Source organism: Salvia splendens, chromosome 4 (assembly GCF_004379255.2).
Source record: "Salvia splendens isolate huo1 chromosome 4, SspV2, whole genome shotgun sequence".
Taxonomy (NCBI): Eukaryota; Viridiplantae; Streptophyta; class Magnoliopsida; order Lamiales; family Lamiaceae; genus Salvia; species Salvia splendens.
In genome coordinates, this window is record NC_056035.1 from 22,661,608 (window position 1) to 22,678,541 (window position 16,934).

Here is a 16,934-nt window from a genome sequence, read left to right on the forward strand (position 1 = left end):
ACATAACATGAAATTAATCCACATAATCAGAGCCAAAAATTGGCTCTGATGCCAATTGTTGGGGTTTGGAGCCCCTTGCATAGCGGAAGTCATGCATTCATAAATAAATCATACATACAGATCTATTTGCACAGCGGAAGTCATGCATTCTGTATGTTAAACACAGAATTGCATCCAAGAACGCACATAATTCATGTAAAATGAATTAAAACCTAAAACATGAATTCCTACGGTTTAGAATTACCCATCTGATTCTCCAAAGAATCATCGATTGCTTGCGCCTTCTCCACATGATGTTCTTCGTACTCAACCACGAACCTTCTAATCCCGAACTCAGATAATGACCTTTGGGTGGGCAAAGCTTGTCAAAATCGAAAAGGGCTTGATTACAAAGAAGACAGAATATCAGTTTTGTCAAAAACTGATTTTTCGTCCACTCCCAGAGGGGAGCACGAAAATTAATGTGTTAATCTCTCTTAATCTTCTTTCTAATCTCCTTTTATATAGAGTTATTATGGGCCAGATTAGGGATCCATGGAGGCTGGACTTGGGCCAAACCTGTTGGACTTTTACTAATTAAATTGAGCCCCAATTTAATACAAGTCCAATAGAATATTATATATAGTATAATAATATTGACTGCCCGTCCATTCCCAAATTACGAGTAATCCGGGCTTTACCTCTTTAATTTATTATTTCCCTTATTTAAGAAATAAATATCCATTAATTAATTTAAGTCTGCTATTTGACTTTAATTAATTAATATCTTTTTCCAAGAGTTGTCTAGTTCAAAATCTTTATTTATTATTCTGGAATAAATTCCAACCGGCCGGGTTTCTGAATGATAAAACCTTTTTCGAACACCTCTTGAGGATATTATCAAACTGGACTCACCAGCACATGATTCATTGCAATAACAATACTAGCACCTCTAGACATTAATCACCACTACCCAAGATATCAGGATTATTAGATTGCGAAAAATCCGCACCATTTGATAAATCAAAGTAGTGCATAATCAATATCGTATGTTCAATGTTATATCAACAATCATTAAGAAATAACAATCACCGAGACCTCGTCTTTCAGTAAATAGCAAGAAAGACTTATCTCAACTGTTAGATCCTTCAGTGCTATACCACACCAGTGTCGTTTATTTCCTAAGGTAAGGAAACATGCGGACTGACACTGCAACCTTTCACGATAGGTAGCCAAAGCCTATCTAGGTTGTGAAATTCTATTTCCCTTCTACAAAGGACCGACTGCGTCACCTTCTGTGAACGTCATTCACGACCAGTCTACTATGCAGAAGAATTAGACTTATTTGCTTCTTATACATTTAAATGTTTGAGAAACATCTTATAAATGCATAAGCAAACACCAATGCGATAAAATTAATTCTTCTCGCCTTGGGTTAAAAGTGGATTGTAGAGTTTATTGTATACAAGCAATTCTATTCGTGCAACATGCTCGAAATATGCTTTTCAGTATACCAATCCTAACATTCCTTGCTTGGCATCTCTCCAGAACCACGTCTAGGTGGCGTAGACAGGAGTCAAAAGAATCACTGTAGACTGTGAAGTCGTCCATGAAGATTTCTATACAATCTTCGATCAAATCCGAAAAAATGCTCATCATGTAGCATTGGAACGTTCCTGGAGCATTGCACAGACCGAACGACATCTGCCTATATGCAAAGGTTCCAAACGGACAGGTAAATGTGGTCTTATCCTGGTCTTCAAGATCTATGTAGATATGGAAGTATCTGTTGTACCCGTCCAAAAAACAGAAATATTGCCTCCCCGCTAACCGCTCCAACATCTGGTCGATGAAAGGCAGAGGGAAATGGTCCTTCCTAGTGGCAGCGTTCAGCTTGCGATAATCGATAGACATCCGCCAACCGGTAACTAAATGGGTGGGTACCAGCTCGTTCTTGTCGTTCTTCACCACCTGGATCCCCGACTTCTTGGGAACCATATGGACTGGACTGATCCACTCGCTATTAGGCACCGTGTAGATAATCCCCAATGACAACAACTTCAGAACTTCCTTCAAAACTTCTTCCAGCATATTCGGATTCAACTTTCGATGTGGCTCCCGGGTTGCTTTAGCCCCTTCTTCCAACCTGATATGGTGCATACATACATTTGGGCTTATTCCGACTAAATCTGTCAGACTCCACCCGACGGCTTTCTTGTTCTTGCTCAACACAGCTAGTAGTCTCGCTTCTTGTTCCTCTGTCAGCTTGCTATTGATAATTACTGGGAGTGAATCTTCCTCCCCTAGGTAGGCGTACTTCAGATTGGCAGGTAGTTTCTTCAATTCAACTTGTGGGGAGAGTGTATCTGACGGCAAAGGATTTCTCCCTGATTCGTCTTCTTTCTCCGTTTCTAGCTCAACAATACCTTCTGTATTGGCTGGTAGCTTAGCAGTTGTGGTTCCCGCGAACTCTGGCTTCTAACAGAACTCCCTAATAGCTTCCTCGACTTCCTCGTCAGTAAGCTCCTGACTGTTGATCAATTTACACCATGAAGCGGCATCCACGTTTGCCTGCTCATACACATCTAAGGCCTGAAGTTTTCCTGCAATAACTCAGCCTCAATGGGTTTTTCTTGGACTAGGGGGTCATTCACATCAACATAGCATAGATTCTTAGAATCAATGGGTTTTCTCATGGCTTCATCAATATTGAAAGTGAATTTTTCACCATGAAAATCTATGCATATTGTCCCCTCAGCTATGTGTACAATCGTTTTTGTTGTTCTCAAGAAATGTCATCCTAGAAGTATCCCACTAGACTCTCTAGCTTCAGGTTCACTCATTTTGATCACATAAAAGTCGGCAGGGTACAGATAATCATGCACCTTTACTAACACATTCTCTAAGACACCCTCATGATTAATGCATGACCTATCAGCCAGCTGAGTGAAGACCCTAGTGCTTGTTAACCTTACCCCCTTCAAACGATTATATATTGACAAAGGCATGGCATTTATGGATGCTCCCAGGTCGCACATTGTATGGTTAATTTTTACATTTTCAATGGTTATGGGTAGAGTGAACATACCTGGGTCGACTTTATTGGGTGGGAGCTTCTCCTAGACAATAGCTGACGTTATTCCTTCCACCAAGATTTTCCCGTCCTCCTTGGCCTTTCCTGCTATGAAATCATTGATGAATTTCCCCAATGGGGGTAGCTTCACAGCTTGAATGAACGGTATAGTGACACCCAACTTCCCAAATATGGACGAATAATCCACGGGGTCCTCCTTCTTTCTTTTTTCTTACAAAGCGATATGGGAATAGCTTTTCTCCCTTCGCTACCCTCCTTGGAATTTCGGTTATCTCCTCGGAATTCTCTCCTTCTGCTCCGGTTAGGGGCTTAGTAACTGACCCGGTAATGTTATGGCTATCACTCCCAGGCAGTTGGTCTCCATCCTTATCAATCACACACGAGTCCCTTCCAATTTGTACTAGTTCCATCACTTGAGGGTTCGGCAATCCTACTCCCTTTCTCCAGATTTCTTCCATTGCACTCGGCTCTCCCACCGGCCTTTTCATCTCAAGTCCCTTGTATGATGTGCCAGATCGTAGTGTAATCTTGCTCACATTCTTTCCTCGATATATGGACTGTAGACGAAAGCGTCCCTGAGTTCCCCTTCATCTTACTCATCGAATTTTCCAGTTGGGATAGTTGCTTGTTCATCATATCCATATTAACCGTGTGTTCCTTTTGAGCACTTTGCATCTCTTGCACCACTTCGTTGTTGGACTGTAACTCATTCCACATATTTTGCTGTGAGGAAAGTAGCTCTCTCATCAAGTCCTCGATCAACCTTCTTGGTTTGTTCGGATTCTGGTATAGGTTGGGTCCTGGCTGGTGGTAAGAGTTATACTGGCTGTCAGGATTCTACTAGTAATTAAGGTTATTTGAGTGAAAGGTAGGATGGGGCTGATTTGGGTTAGGTGTGTAGTAACTGTACTGGTTAGAGTGGCTCGGATTGTCTTGGTGGGAATGGTGTGGAGGTTGGGAGTTTTGGTTCTGATGGTTTTGATAGTTTTGTTTCCTCTATGGTATACTTTTCCTTGTTGCTACTCGTGCCTAGGTCAGACAGGGATGTGGACAGGCCAAAACGAGTGGTAACAAGTATCGATCCTCATGGGAGTATTTTCGACCTCCACTGCTCAAAAGTTGAGCTCCTTCTCATCAACTGAAAAACAAAAGAGAGGAAAAAATTATGAACAGTATATACGCCAAAGTATCACACACAAAAGCAAGTGAAAACGCCATCTACCCCCGGCAACGGCGCCATTTGAAAGAGCAGGCTTGTGCAGGTTTGTGTATTCAACTGATCAGCAGGTGATTCCCAACCTAGTTGTGTCGCTGACACGACGACCTAAAACCTGGTATCAACAATTTCCTCAACCCACATTTACTGGCTAGTATAGTGAGAGCAAGGGTCGAATCCCACAGAGATGGATGATTGCTTCTTGTGATTGTGGTGATAATCTGGAGGGGGTTTGGTTAGCTACCACGCTTGGGTTGAGGTTCTATCTAGACACAAACTAAAGGGTGGACCTATTCTCTACTGGCTAGTAAGAAGTTCTCATACCGTGATCAGAATAGGTATGTGAAAGGTGGGTTGGTACAACTCCAGTGAATGTGAAAAGTGAAACTTTACTAAAAATAGGTAGACAGTGATAGAAACGGATCTCCGACCGAACGGACTGATGAACTGCTAGATCAGCCAAAAGTCTGACAAAAGTGGAGGACAAAAGGTAAAGTAGCTGAAAAGTAAAAGTGGTCCCCAATTCAGATGTGGATGTTGTCTTCTCCAACAAGTTTGCAAAAAATTCAGATAAACACAGATTCCATGGATAACAACTCAAATCAACGATTAACGACCGATTAAGATCCACAATTAAAAGTTAAAACACAACGATTAACGACCGATAATCCCAGAATTAAACATACTGACTAACATGCAAGATGGCGACAATCACGTAATCACAGATCTCATGCATTAAACTTCAGATTGAACGATTAACACTTGGAATCCTAGCTAACAGACTTAGATCTAGCCAACTCAAACGAAATCAGACATCAACACTTATAAATTCCTTGCAGACAATTGGATCTAGCTAATCTAGGTAGAATAAAACACGATAGCAACGAAAAGATGAATAAAAACCAACTTCCATATCATAGCGTTTGGATCTCAACACGATACTTCATAAACAAGAAGAGAAATATGTTTCAACAGTCGATCCAACAAGATAAAATGAAATATGAAGTTAAACAAAGAAAGCAAGTAAAGATTGTTTTGCCACTCGGGCGATGAAACAGTATTCTGGCGACTACTACGGCTGAAGGAGTTGATGGTGAACTATCTGTTAGGGTTTGTATACTAGAAATCATCTTTTCGAGTGATTGAATACTGTAAAACTCTAATTATTATTTTCCAATGAATGCAACAGATTATTTTTGTCATGATGTTGTTATGATTTACATTTAATGGATGTTTATTACATATTTAAATGTATTAGCGAACATAACAAAGTCTAAGTATTTGTTTAGTAGACCGGTTGTGGGCTGCGCTCAATTTAAGGTACGCGGTCAGTCCTGAACAAAGAAAAATAATAATTTCACAACCTAGATAGGCCTAGACTACCTATCGTGAAAGATTGCAATGTCAGTCCGATTATTTCTAAGCCTTATTGAAATAAGATGACGTTGGTGTGGTATAGAACTGAATGGATCTAACAGCAAGACGAGTCTTTATGCTATCTACTGAAAGACGAGGTCTTGATAATTAATTTTTTAATCAATGTACGTTAGCATTGAGCATACGATATTGAGTATTTACTACTTTGACTTACCAAAGGTGCGGGTTTTTCATCACCCAACGATCCAGGTATATTGGGTAGTGGTGATCATTATCTGGCGGTGCTAGGATTGCTATTATGTTGAATCGTGCGCGAGGAGAGTCTCATTTGCTAACACCCACAAAAGGAGCTCGAAACAAGGTTTTATTATTCAAAACCTAGATAGTTGGAGTTTGATTACTCTATGAATAATAAATAAGAGTTTCTTGCTAAGTCCACTCTTGGAGATTAAAATATGTTAATTAATTAAGTCCATAGCAGACATTGATTAATTAATGGATGTTTCTATCTTAAGCACGGGAAATGAATTACACACACAAATATCAGTCTACAGTCCGGGACACCAGTCAGAAGATCCGAGGTCGAGTTCTCAAGATCTTCACGTGGAGAAGACGCAAGCCATCTTCGATTCTTAAGTGAATCAACAAAGGTAAATTGGCTAACTCCGTAGTAAGCATGTTTTAGGAATCGTTTGTGCTAAAGCATGTTTAAAATTCAAGTTATGAGCATGATACATGTGATAATTATGCGAATAGAATTTATCTAAATAATCTGCTAAATAGATCAGTATTATATGATCCGTTAGAATCGCATGTTTCCGCTGCCAACCCCTTCACTATCCACGGTGGAATTCTGAGGACTTCAAGTGATCATGACTGGTGGTGAGGAACGAGAGGTGTGGATCTAGCCTCCGCTTCGGAACTAGGACTTCCGAGAGCGTTTTATAAGTGTGCCTTCTAAAAAAATGATGTGACCTTTTATTTATAGGGTGGCTTGCCCCAAAATTAGAGTTGTTCTTCACTATTCATTGTCGCGTATGCCCCCGTTAAATAGTTGGTCGTCTACTAGCAATCCTCTCCTCTCCATCTCGAGCCTTTGGGCATGCATCCTAGTCAATATTGCACCCGTCTGACGTCCTTTTTCACTTGAGCCTCCCAATTCCTTTCCTGCTGACTTGTACCCTTTCCTGCACACTTACGCAACTTTTCTTGCAGAATATGCACGTTAAGCTCATCATACTGACCAGTAACCAAGGCCTAGAATACGACTTATCAATATCATTTTAACCATTGCCAAGGACATTGGATTGGGTAGCCAAGGACATTGGATTGAGTAAAGAATATACTATAGTACTTGAAGAAGACTAAACGGCATACTCTAGTTTACCAGACATCTATGTATGTCCTTTAGGTTACATCGACTCAATTTTATAATTGATCGATGATCAAGTCATTCTCTGACTATGTGTTCTTTAAGGAGTTGACTACTGGGACATGAAGGAACTTACTAATAGCTTTGACCGTGATTCCGAGTATGTGCATGAGTATTATATTATGTTATGATTACTCTAGTGATATGTCTAACTCGAGGCAAACACAAACTGATGAAGCTAAGTAAACACATAGAGAGAAAGTGTGAAATTAATTAAGGAAAAAGTACGCACCGAGACATTATGGTTACCAAGATATCATCAAAAAACAACCTGGCATAATTTTTCACAAAATGCCTATATGAAAACATGCTTTACACATGAGGTGAAAGTATGGTAGTTCGATGTAATAAGGTCCGAGACCTGCTTAGAGTATACTCGAAAGCATGATTTTGAGCATAAGTGGGAGATTGTTAGGATTGGTATACTGAAAAAGCATATTTCGAGCATGTTGCACGGATATAATTGTTTTTTTTTTGCTAAACACCTTCACGGTGGAGGGTTGAGTAGGACCCTCATCCCATATATATCATGTAAACAAAGTTTATACAATGCCCATTCCCAAAAGTGGAAGGTCCAAGAGGAAGAGTATTACAAAACATTACATCTTCCTTAAAGGAACAAGAAACGAGAGAGAAACAAAAACAACCAAGGAAAACGAAATCCAAATGATAGAATTGCTTGTATAAAATTATTTCTAAACGAGAGAAGAAATAATTGTATCGCATTGGTGTTTTCTTATGCATTTATAAGATCTTTCTCAAATATTTAAATGGCTAATTCTTCTGTATAGTAGATTGGTCGTGAACGACGTTCATAGAAGGTGACGCAGTCGGTTCATTGTAGAAGATAAATAGAATATCACAACCTAGATAGGTTTTGGCTACCTATCGCGAAAGGTTTCAGTGTCAGTCCGCATGTTTCCTTACCTTAGGAAATAAACGACACTAGTGTGGTATAGCACTGAATGATCTAACAGTTGAGATAAGTCTTTCTTACTATTTACTGAAAGACGAGGCCTCGGTGATTGTTATTTCTTAATCATTGTTGACATAACATTGAGCATATGATATTGATTATGCACTACTTTGATTTATCAAATGGTGCGGATTTTTCGCAATCCAAGAATCCTGATATCTTGGGTAGTGGAGATCTATGTCTACAGGTGCTAGTATTGTTATTGCAATGAATCGTGTGTTGGGTGAGTCCAGTTTGATAATATCCTCAAGAGGTGTTCGAAAAAAGGTTTTATTATTCAGAAACCCAACCGGTTGGAATTTATTCCAGAATAATAAATATAGATTTTGAACTAGACAACTCTTGAAAAAAAATATTAACTGATTAAAGTCAAATAGTAGACTTAAATTAATTAATGTATATTTATATCTTAAATACGGGAAATAATAAATTAAAGAGGTAAAGTCCGGATTACTCGTAATTTGGGATTGGACGGGCAGTCAATATTATTAAACTATAGTGGATGATAATAATATTTTGTTTGGATTTGAATTAAATTTGGGTTCAATTTAATTAGTAAAAGTCCAACAGCTTTGGCCCAAATCCAACCTCCATGGATCTCTACTCGGCCCATCATAACTCAATATATAGAGACTAAATAGAAGACTAATAAATTAATTTTAATCATCAAAATTCGTGCCCCCCTCTTCCAGGGAGTTGACTAAATTTTCAGTTTCACGGAACTGAAGTTCAGTCTTCTGTCTAGTTAAGTCCTTTAGATCCTGACAAGCTTTGCCCACCCAAATATCATTTTATGAGTTCGGGATACAGATTAGAAGATTCGTGGTAGAGCACGAAGAGCTTCATGTTGAAAAGGCGCAAGCAATCGTCGATAATTCTAAACCGTGGGAAATTCATGTTTTAGGTTTTAATTCTTTTTACATGAATTTATGTGCGTTCTTGTATGCAATTGATTGTTTAACATGTGAGTAATTGATCTCATAATCAGTCAAATAGATTGGTAGATCTGATTCTTTTGTTTATACATGTCTTCCGCCGTGCAAGGGGCACTAAACCCCAGTAGTGTGTTATATTGCTAACTTTTTAAGTTGCTAATTCTGCTAACTCATCACCGCAGTGTATTAAAAATTTCATCTCGATGATATTAAAATGTCAACATATTATATTGAAATGTAAACAAAATTAAATGTTGACATTTTAATGTAATCGTGTTATCATTTTAAATACGCCACGTTGATAAGTTAGCAGAGTTAGCAACTTAAGAAAGTTAGCAATTGATCACACCTCTGGAGTGGAAAGCAAAAGATAACTAATGGGAATAAAATAACAAAGAAGCAATCCTCTTAACAACGTCGTGGTAGACTGCTATTCACAAAATCTGATCCCTTGGATACCTGTATTCAATCTCGGAGGAGGTATTTATACAAAATTGTTGGGTTAGGGCTCCCAACTTGTGGAAAAAAACTCATATATTATTGGCCCATTTATTTACTTAAATAGGTCAATGGAGAACTTATAAATACCTACCAAGAGTGTAAGAGCCGCTACAATTGAGAGAAGAGAGAGACAAAAACGTGTAGAAGGAAAGAAGAGAGAAAATAGTGTTTTCCAAGTTTTCGCACTGCACAGTCTCGGGTTTTGTCTTGATCGGAGATCCAAACATTGTCCGATCGACTTCAACTTTTAACTGAAGATAGATGACTCGTGGTTCTTCATTCTGACCGAAGGAAATTGAAATTGAAATTGAACGGTTATATCTTTAGTTATAAATTTCTGAACGTGACTGCAATTTCTTGAGATGTTTATTTCATCTATTTTGAAGTTGTATTGATTATCAAGTTTCTTCGTTGTGTTGTTAAGGATTATATGTCATTGTAAACTTCTTGGTTGTATTCTCTCCTTGGTGATAGTGGATTTGGTAGACCGGTGGGTCTCGTGGTTTTTATATCTTCACATTGAAGAGAGTTTTCCACGTAAAATCTTGGTGTTGATATTTTCTATTATCGTTTCTCATTATCATATTATTGATTCGTCCACATCAGGTGTTATTATATTGTGCTCCTATCATATTCATGCAATTTGGAAGGTTTGTTTATCCGCTGCGCCTCATAATTAGGCAATTCCTCCCAACATAGTGGTATCAGAGCCACGGTTGTGGTTGTTTGATTTGCTTGAATTATGAAGGCAATTAATACTAGCAAAATGGTTTCCTTGAATGGAATGAATTATCACATATGAAAGGGCAAGATGAAAGATCTTTTATTTGTGAGAAGTTGTACGCCTCCAAGATAGGTAACAACAAACTTTATCTACTGAAACAGTTGATTAATTTGAGATACTCTGAAGGCTCGTCTATATCAAATCATGTGAATGAGTTTCAAGGCGTGTTAAATCAGTTTTCTAGTGTTGGTGTTACTTTTGAGGATGAGATACTTAGTTTATGGTTACTCTATACTTTACCTGACTCTTAGGAGACATTTCGAGTCTCGCACACTAACTCTGCTCCTAGAGAAAAAATGTCATTTGATTATGCCAAGAATGGAATTCTCAATGATGAGATTCGAAGGAAGACTCAAGGCATATCTTTGCAGAATGAAGTCTTGTTTACAGAGCAGAGGGGTAGAAATCCAAATAGAGGTCAAGGTAATAATGGAAAGAGTAGAAGCAAGTCTAGATCGTCCAAATACGAGGATGTTGAGTGTCATTAATGCCACAAGCCAGATCGCATCAAGAAAAATTGTTGGTCTTTGAAGAACAAGAAGAATGGAAATAATAAGAATGCAAAGAAGTCTGAAGAAGATGGTACTGACCATGGTGCTGCTGCTACAAGTGATGATCTTGTCATTGTTTCTGATTAGCATGCTCTTATGTGCTTTTAATGTGATTATTATGTGACCTATTGTACTTTTAATGTGCTTTTAATGTGATTATTATGTGACCTATTGTCTTGATAAATTATTATTATGTATGTGATAAAAGACTTATAAGTAAAATATGAAAATAAGAAGAATTGTTGAATAATTTGATAATGGAATATGAAAAGGGAGAATATGATTGTGACTGTAAAGATGGTTAGATAAATGTGTAAACGGGTACTAAGGTGATGGTTAGATAAATGTGGAAATGAGTATTAAGGTGAACGCGATAAGATATATGCTGATGAGATGTATACAAATATGATTATATGTGATGATGTTTGATCTATCTATGATGATGTGTGATCTGTATGTGTTGATGTGTTATGTTGGAAATTGTTAGAAATAAAGTATACTTGAGTATGTTATGTGGGTACAATTGGCATGCCATAGGACATCAGCACTGCATTATCTGTGATCACTCGTCTTCTGGATAACCGACGCGATGATCGTCTGAAATCAAATCTGATCTGTATGATATCTATATTTGATTATATGATTATCTGTTTGCACCCTAAATGGGTGGTCTGTGCGGAGCCCTCTCGAGGACTAAATCCGCATCTACATCTGATTCTGTTTCTGATCTGGTCCGTGTACCCTAGTCTGTCACTGAGCACTTAATGGGGCTATATGTGTTTGATTATGTGAAAATGTTGGTGGTCTATATACGCGTTAATATGTGAATAATAATTTGGTAATATGCATTTTACTTTGTATTCTATCCTACTAGTTTACGAAGTGATATATGATGTTTAGATCTAGTAAATTCCATGAGATAGAGAGTGATGACTGTTGATATGTTCTGCGATTGGGATTGATATTATTCATTGTTGGTTTCAGGCATGTGTTGTTATTAGGGGAGATGTTGTCCAATTTATGTTAGAAATTAATAAGATTATAATAATATAATAGAGTTGGTAATAATTGGAAAATATAATGATAATAAGAATTTTTAGAGTTTTAAGTTGTATGATTATTGCTGGAAGAGAATTTTGACTAAAGTGTTGAGTGTGATACAGGTTAGTCGGCATTGGAGAGTACCGGTCGATGTTTCTTCATGTCTGTCTCAACGCTGCATCTTTGACGGGTCACTGAGCTCAGTTAGTAATAGATGTTTCGAATTGTTATTTGGGCATATTAGCACTAAATATTATGCTAAGTTACTTCCACTGTAATTATAAAAATAATTATTGATTTAAAGATTTGGTTTTGAATGATTCGGAAAATGAAAATTTTAAATTGCCATACTTTATGGTACCGAAATTGTAACATTGCCTACTCGGCCGGCGGACGATTGGGTGGGGGATGTTACAAGTTTGGTATCAGAGCCTAGGTTTAGGTGTTCCTAGGTTTCTGGTTGGGTTAAAGTAAATTTAGACACATGCCACATAAGATGTTGAGTCGTTTTCGATATCAGTGACCTGATGCAGCTACTACTGTATGTTGGTATATAAGTTTGTCAGGATTTGACATATTGTGTAGTAGGTTGCCAAATTACAGGATAGGAATTCATGTGTGACCGAGAAAGTGGTTATATGAGACTTTTAGAATGATGTGATTAGATTTGGTCAATAAGAGATGATATTGTTTGTTACAGAGAAAGAAGTTACCGAAAATAGAAAGGGAATTTTTATGGGACATCTTAGAATGAAAAATGTCCTTTTTATGAAACGGAGGGTGTACTATTTTTCATGAACAGAGAAAGTATATGCTCCCCCGTCCCACAAGAATATGCATTATTTTCTTTTTAGTCTGTCCCATAAGAATATGTACTTTCTAATTTTGGAAACTCTTCTCTCTAATGAGGTGTGACACATTCTTCACTAATAATACTTTATTTATTTTTTCTCTCTATTTTTTTTACCTTATCAATTTTATATTAAAATTTGTGCAAACCCAAATACATATTCTTTAGAAACGGAGGGAGTATATTGAATTAATTAACGGAGGGAGTATATTAAATTAATTATGTGCAAGCTTTAAATTTTAACCATAAAAATCACTATACATTGTCGAGAATCGAGACGCTGAAAAGAATTAATCTAACTCGGAAAAAAGTTGCCGAGACTGAAGAGTGATGTTTAGCCTAAAACAGAAATCAAATGGACAAGCAAAAGATGCAATGCTGCGCCAGACAGCAAGGAGCTTTCGCTTCACCCTACGCTTTGACCATTATCACTCAATTAAACAAATTAAAGCAAATTCGGAGAACAATACATCAAAATATAGAACACATGGATATTCACTAATACCTAAACAAAACATCATTAGCAAATCTAAAGTATAATACCCATTCCAACTTTTTTATTTAACTTATACTAAATAAAATGACACATATCTATTTTTTAAAATAATAAAATACTAGTAATTCTTTTTTGAACTAATATATTTAACCATTTTTTTTATCTTCAAGTAAAATATTCAATTCTATTTCTTTATTTATTTAATATTTACATCCAATTTTCTTCTCCAATTAAATGTATTAACCAACAACTTATTATCGACTAAAAATGTGTTATTTTAGTCGGGATGAAGGAAGGACATACTTAAATTATTTAAGAAAGGGAAGATCCATGGTAATTACTACTAGTAGTTAGTAATATAAGCTCAACACTAATAACTATCGGGGAATAACATAGGCATTATACCTCGGTGAAATTAACGACAAAATGACGGTATAATTTGATGCCACTAACTATAACGCCAATAACAGTTAATGGAGTGATTAGGGGTGGGTCAATACGATATATCGTATCGAAAACGTTGCATCGTGTATCGTCTCAAAAATATCGATATGAAAGAATTTCATATCGTTATCGTATCGAAAGTTTCGATATATCGAACTTTCGATATATCATTATCGTATCGATATTTCGATATATCGTACCGAAATTCGATATATCGTTCAGAACGATATATCAAAGATCGATACAATATATCGAAATATCGTACCGTTTCAAATACCTGTATATCGAAAAATATAATTTTAAAACTGAAAATAACACAAAAATTAATTAAAAATTATGTTGAATTTCAATATATTTCGATATATACGGTATATATCGATAATTCAATATGTATTGATTTTCAATATAATTCGATATACCGAAAATATCGATATATATAGTATATTCGATATAAAACGATATATCGCGATATAAGGAAATTCATATCGTTATCGTATTGAAAACTTACGATACGGTATCATATTGTATTAAAAATTATGAACGACCAAAAAATTGATAATTTTTTGCTATTTTTCAATACGAAAAGAGCGATATATTATTTTTTCGATATTTTTCCCCAGCTCTAGGACTAATAGTTTAGTGGAGTAATTGAGCCAAACTAATTAAACAGTTGAATGTGTTGGACATATTCCAGTCAAAGGAATTTAATCTAGATATTTGATTACCTTGTCGCCTTTATAGTTTCTGTCTTACTATGTTGTCTGATCTTCATTTTATTTTTATTTCTGTCGTAATTTCTGGAACAATCCACTCACTTTTGTCTAAATTTATTGACTTATTATTTTTTCCATTTAACAAATTTGTAAATATGGTAGTATTAATGTCCAATTATTTATATTAAATTTAAACTCAAATTAAGAATATGTTACATTAAAAAGTTATTTTATTCCAAACATTTAAATTAATTCATATTCTTTTTTAATAATATATGTTATACAAAAAAGTAACTTCAGAGCATCCACTATAGCCCCGGCGCGCCTATAGCCTCGGAGGGGGCGACGTCGGGGCGACCTATAGTGGGCGGACCAGGCGGACGAAAAAATGGGGGCGGATGAGGCGTCGGCGATTACGGGGCGAGGATGCAGCGGTGGGGGTTAGGCGCGCCGGTCTATATTGGGGCGGCGGTCGGCGCGCCTATCCAGGGCGGACCTCCGATTTAAAAAAAAATTTGAAAATTAACCCTATTAATACCACTCCTCCATCATCCGTTTACACCATTTTCACACACTCTCCCTTCATTCACTATCTACACTTTCACTCTCTAAAAATGCACGGTGGAGACGATGAATCACCTGGCTTTCACGAATCGGGATATGACGGCAATCCTTCCCAGCTGTCGGGATATGGCGGCTATCCTTCTCAGCCGTCGGGATATGACGGCTATCCTTCTCAGCCGTCAGGATATGGCGGCTCTCCATCCCAGCCATGGATTTGGAGTCAATCTCCCCCGCCATGGGCATCGAATCCAACTCCTCCACCATCTCAGTCGTGGAGGTCTTCTCCCACGCCCCAACCTTAGCCGAGGAATCTGAGCCGCTCGGCGTTTGGAGATTACATACCCAACCTCGACGCCCTTAACCATCCGCGTCCGGAGACCCCTTTCCAATCCAGCAGCTCTCCTTTCACTGACACAGATCAATACGCACTGGATACGATGTTCGGTCTGCTCAGTTCCGGTGGAGGATCGGGCAATGTCAGCGGTGCCGGCGGATCGGGCAGCGGCGTCGGCTCCGATGGTGGCAGTTCGGGCAGCGGCACAGTGGAAGCCAGAAACAGACGGGGTGTCCACTACACCAAAGCGGAGTCCATTGCTGTGGCGAGGGCGTGGGATACCGCCACATCCAACCCCATAGTTGGCATCGATCAGACCGAGGTGAGCTTCTGGAAGCGCGTCCTGTTGGCGTACAATGATTTCAAACCTCGCGGAGCCAGAGAGCGTGACGCGGAACAGCTCCGCAAGAAGTGGTCTAGGATTCTGCCGGCCACCAGGCGGTTCGCGGGCATATACCAGAACAACCTGCTCCACGCGAAGAGTGGCCGAAGCGAAGCTGACGTGAAGGCACTGTCGATGGGCCAATACAACACGGAGGGCTGGCCGAAGTTCACAATGTGGGAGGAGTATCTTGTTCTCGAGGACTCTCTGAAATTCAAGGCCATATGTGCGCAAGAGCAGGCTCTGGCGCCGAAGCGGACAAGACACAACATTGCCGGGGACTACAGCAGCGGCAGCGGCTCGCAATCGTTCAACTTGAACGAAGAGCAAGCCGAAGAGCCCTCCGCTACACACTCTAGGCGCGCCCGCCCTCCGGGACAACATGTCTCTATCCGACGCGCTAGAGAAGCTGGAGGTTCCTCCCGCCGATCGTCAGAAGCGTCTGGATCACGCGCCCCGCAGCCCGCGCCTATACTGCAGCCAAGGGTCCCTATTGCCAGCGAGGTCTTGAGGGATAACGTATATGTGCAGCTGATGCACGAAATGCATGAAGTGTGCAGCAAATACGAGGCAGTAACTGACCCATTCATCAAGAATATATACTCCGACCTCATACGTCGGATCCAGCGCCGTCTACGCTTGGCTGATGAGGGTCCTGGGGCAGCGGCAACGAGGGAGACGGTGGCGGCGTTTTTTATATGTATTTTGTTTTAAATGTTGGTTGTATAATTTTATCTTTGCCACTACAACGAATATTTGGTCTCAATTATCTCGTTTTATAATTATTTCAATTCAGCTCATTTTAAAACTAAACGAAAAAATTAAAATGAAAATTGGTTATAAAATTTCGGGGCTATTGGAAGTGTCTGCCTATAGTGGCGAAAACAAAAATTTGGGGCTGTGGACAAAAAAGGGGGCGGGGCTATGCGGGACGTCCGCCTATAGTAGATGCTCTTACTTCAACTATTTACATCCTAACACCATTTATGTTTCACAAAATTTTTATTGTGGCTACTATACACCCATTTAGTGTTTTTTTTATTTAGAAAAACGTTAAAATGAGTTCGGATTTATAGTATGATTGAAGAAATTTTCTATAAAAAAAAGTAAGATTTAGTGTATAGTTAAAGTGAGAAAGAATAAAGTAACACAGATAATAATATAAAGAAGTACTTTACTTTTTCCCCACTTTAATTAGAGTAATTAAAGTAGAAATAAAATGCCCGACGGATAGAGTCCTAAAAGTACAATGGAAAAATCATTTG